The sequence below is a fragment of the Mustela lutreola genome, chromosome X (genome assembly GCF_030435805.1).
Source record: "Mustela lutreola isolate mMusLut2 chromosome X, mMusLut2.pri, whole genome shotgun sequence".
Taxonomy (NCBI): domain Eukaryota; kingdom Metazoa; phylum Chordata; class Mammalia; order Carnivora; family Mustelidae; genus Mustela; species Mustela lutreola.
The window spans coordinates 37,249,497-37,254,201 of record NC_081308.1 but is presented as its reverse complement, the minus strand read 5'-3'; positions in this window follow the sequence as shown (position 1 = coordinate 37,254,201).

The following is a 4,705-nucleotide window of genomic DNA, read 5'->3' as shown; positions in this document are numbered from 1 at the left end:
TGCCCCTTTTTGCATACAAAAACATTAAAAATTATGTTTTATGATTTAATGGTTTTTAAGATGAATATTAGAGTATTAGCTATCCAAACACATTCCTCGACCTAGAAGTTTTTCTTCTGATTTTAAAAGAAATTAAAACATTTTCATGGGCCCCAGGCACTGTGCCTGTTGTGCCTAATGGATAAGTCAGCCCTACTTGCAGCCTCTGAGCTGTCACTCTGATGACAACATTTTGTGTTACCAAGTAGACCATAAGCTTCAGGAGGGTAGAGACCATGTATGACCTCCTCTGCACCTTCCACCTTCAACAGATGTTCAAGAAAAATCTGTCTATTAATTGTTCTGGTCTAACTTCCTGTTTCTAGGAGAGGCTATGACGTCTAAACTTCCCAGCACATTTCACTGTGAGGTCTTCCTTTTTACATCTCCAGGGAAGGCAACATCATTCCAATGTTTATCAGAGCTTACATCTGGAATCATCTTCCCATAGATAGCCCACATGCTTTTCAAGACAATCCAAGAACATTCCTCATTATAAATGTCCCCAACTCCATATAACCTGTCATCTCACTGTATGACCTCAAGCAGCACACTAAAACTTTGGGCCTCAGTTTCTACATATGTAGAAGGTAGCTCCACATGACCATGTGAAGGCCCTTTCAATTAGGTAATGGAGCAGGAACTAAAACCTGGATCTAAATCCGGTGCCGTTAAATTCAAAAATTTTCAAAGACAGAACCTCTTTCAAAGATGGTGATAGGAAAGGAAGGCCCACATAACCTCACACACCCAATACCTCTGCCAAAACATGAGATGTTCAGCCTGGTTGTAGGTTTCCTAATCTCTACCCTGCCCACTTTGTCTTCCTTAGATTCCCAAAGTAATTATGGTCAACATTTCACTTCCCATCAGAACCTGAATTTGAGACCCACAGACCCCTAATGAATGAAGGATTCTTCCCATGGAAGCTTAAGTTAAGAAGTGTAAGAAGCATGAGTTATGCAGACACCACAATCATGTCCTGAAAATGATCCTATTATCCACATAACCATTCCTGATCCTCAAGCACATGTTGTGCTAAAGTTTATTGCCATAACATTTCAGAAGGATTTCTTAAGCATTTGGGGGAGCGGGCAGTACCAGCATTGTAATAGACATGATGCAAACTGAATCTTAACAGGAGCTTGTTGTTAGTGAGGGAGGGAAGGAAGAGCCAGGAAAATAGAAATAAATTTCCATCAATAGAGAAATTGTCAATAAAATAAGATGTATTCATACTCCATACTGTGAAATGCTAAAAATAATGAGATAAATCTGCATGAACTGCATGAATCTGCATGAACTGCATGAACATGAGATCTCCAACACCTATTTGATATATATGTTATATAGAATATATAATATGTATTCTGGTGTGCAAACCCTGAGATAAGGATACAAGTACAAATAAGTTTTTTCAGGAGATGATCCCAGGAGACATCAACAGAAGAGCAAAGATGTGAGGCAGGGAAGGGAAGAAAGCCAATAGAAAATGTGTTATCAAGCAGACTAACACCATGAGCAACTGGAGCTTAATTACTCTGGGGACCACAGGGGACCTAGAAGAACACACTTGAGAGTTATTCCAACTGGGAGGTGAGGAAGTGGGGGGATTAAATATCAACGCTCATCAGTTATCAGTTGAGGTGCTGCTCCTGGGTCATGTTGAGTCTCCAGTGCTGCCAGCTTGTCTAACATGCAGACAGAAGACATTCCCATAGTTGGAGAAAAATCCTTAAATGCAGATCCATACTCGCTGATAGAAGTCCAGCCAGCATGTACAGAATTTGTAAGTGCCAAGGGCATTTGTTATGGTATACAAGGCATTTGCTTGTTTTCAAGCACAGAGAAAGGGTTGAAAGATGCCCATTAACTATCTACAGAAGTTACTGACCTGAGTGGTACTTCAGAACAGCTCACGGCCATCTTCCTCCATGTTATCTTCCTCTACTGTAGATAACTGAATGACTCTTCAAAGTTCTGGTTGGGAAGATGAATCCCACTGATGTCTCCTTGAAGGCAACTATACCTCATACTTTTCTCTGTATGCAGGAGCACACTGCACAATGATGGGTATCTATCATGGTAGCAGCTCAGTAACCATGATAGATCACATGTTCAATGAAACAGACACTTTCTTAGCCCCATCTTGGAATCTATACCCAACACAACTAACACATTTTTTAATCCATAACCATTTATGTCAGTTAAACATGTTTTAAAATACTGCGATATTCTATTCCACTCTACTCCAACTCTCCACTTGTCTACCATTCCCTATGCTGAGCCTCAGTGAATTGGCCACTCTACCCCTTGACCACTTATGTAGCACTAAACCAACACTCACATGACAAGGGATCTTTGGCTATTTAAAGTCCTTCTGCCCTCTACTCAGGGTTCCAGGGAAGTCAGTAAAACTTCTGTAAGGGGCTCTGTAAGGGGCTCCTTGCCAGGTTCCAGTTGGCTAGCCAAGTAAAGACCAACACATATGTGGTAGCTTAGCCTGACTTTAGCCTAACAAGTCCAAAGAAAAAGCAACTGAACATAGCGTAATTCTCTAGATATTCTTTAAAGTCTAACCAAACAGAAAAAAGGGATGGAAAGATAAGGCCTCTAACCAGAGGGGAGTCTTGGGTATCCAAAGAGGTCTTAGATGTCTTGGCTTTGTTTGAGTACTGATTCATGCACTCATTCATTCATTCACTCAAATATTTATGGAGGGATTGTGATGTGCCAGGCACTATACTGGCACTTCGTCAGCTCATGGGGAACAAAAAGGCATAGGCCAGACTAAGTGACAATTTAAAGGGGGCACTTTCTAGACTAAGTTCTCTAATGATCTTATCTATTTCATTATACCAAAGCTTGGCTAATCTCTCTCTAACCTGTTTTTGTATTCATCAGGCAGTGTACAGTTCTTGCTTATGGCTGTATCCTAAAACCCAAGGACCAGAGGGCAGGGGAAGTCCCATGGCTGGAGGGCCTGCCCCTGTACCCACAACGGGCACAGGATCCCATCTGGGCTAGCAGTCAGCCTGTTCCAACCTCCCTGCTTCTCTCATTGGTGTGGTTAAGTTTCATCTTGAAGTCTCTGCAGCTTCTTATCTGATCCTTCCTTATCTTCTATTGTACAGCTCAAAAATTCGCTCAAACACAACAGAGGAGGAGCTCCACATGACCCCTTATGGAAAAACAGGGTCTGGGAAAGGAAACAGGAAGCAAGCACAGATTGAAATCCAGGACCTTGAGCTAAAGCATCAGGCCCCCCAAAGTGTGATCTATTATAGAACATAGACCAGAGATGCTTAGCTGAGCCACCAAAGACTTTATCTCCTCTGACTTTGTAACAATATGATTCAAATAACATCCCTGGTTGTGAAAAGATCCATTAATCCATATAGTCTCCCTCTCTATCCGATCTTGCAGTCAAACATGTATTTGGGGCTTAGGATAATATGGAGCCTAAAATGCTTTATTCTAAAAGGATGGTCCCTCTGAATAAAATTGCTTCCTAAACAGGAGAGGAGGACCAAAGAACGAAAATTGATATAATTTCCCACTCTTTGTGAAGAAACATTTAATTTGACATCTTTTATCCAGGGGGATTCTGGATACTAATCGCTGCTCATTATCATTCCTTGCTTTGATGCACCCCTCCCACTGCTACGCTTTGAATTCCACCTCCCCTCCCCCCTTAAAGTGGGAGGTTGCAGGTAGATAATGAAAAAAATAATTGCCTTGGTTAACAGGGAACATTAAACAGGAGACAGAATTTAAGTGACTGTAGCTCTGAGTTAAGCAAGCAGAAACATACAACACTCTCAAAGACCCTTCCTTCTCTCTTCTTGAGATGTTCCAAGCACTGCTCACCAGAACGATGGAGAAAACACTCTCAAGGATCTTTTTCTCTCCTGTACCATATAACCATTCAAAACCTGGTGTTCGATAAAGTTCCCACATACAAGTAGATTTACAACAGAGGAAATTGGACTCCACAAATCCAGGTGTGCAAATGAAAGTACATATTCTTCAGAAATAAAATCACATTGAACACTGAGCTCCTGTTCCCACAGCACCAAAGATAACCTCTCTCAGTCATGAGGGAGTTCTCCCATTTGACTCCTGAAAGTTGTTGAAATGTGTCCAGGGACTTGATGCAGAAGTCCAAGGTCAGGAAAGGCCCGCTGGTCTTCAATCCAATCTCATGACTGCCAACATTGATGCCGCCAAAGTTCCTGGACTGCAGATCTGCCATGTCTGTGCTCCCACTTGAGCACCTAAATGCCTGGGGATCTCCTTCCTTTGCTCACCAACTCGCTACCCATGCCTCTCTTGGGTTTTTCCACCCCTCAGGCCCTGTAAAAGCCCAGGCCTCCACTACCCACAATTATCACCCCTTTCTTTCCAGTCTTAGAGAGGTCTCCCTCTTTTCTTTCTGCTCTTGTAGCATCTGCTTCGAAACCACATAGCTCTCTGAGTAGATAGAAGGATGAATAAATGTGATAAAGCAAGCATTGTAGAATGTTTATGGTAAAATTGAAATAGTGGGTAATGGGTATTCACTGTAAAATTCTTTCAATTTGGCCATATGTTTGAAATTTTTCATAATCAGCAGTGGAAGAAAATGCAACTCTCTCCCCAATCCCTAACTCCCCATGCTGTGGCT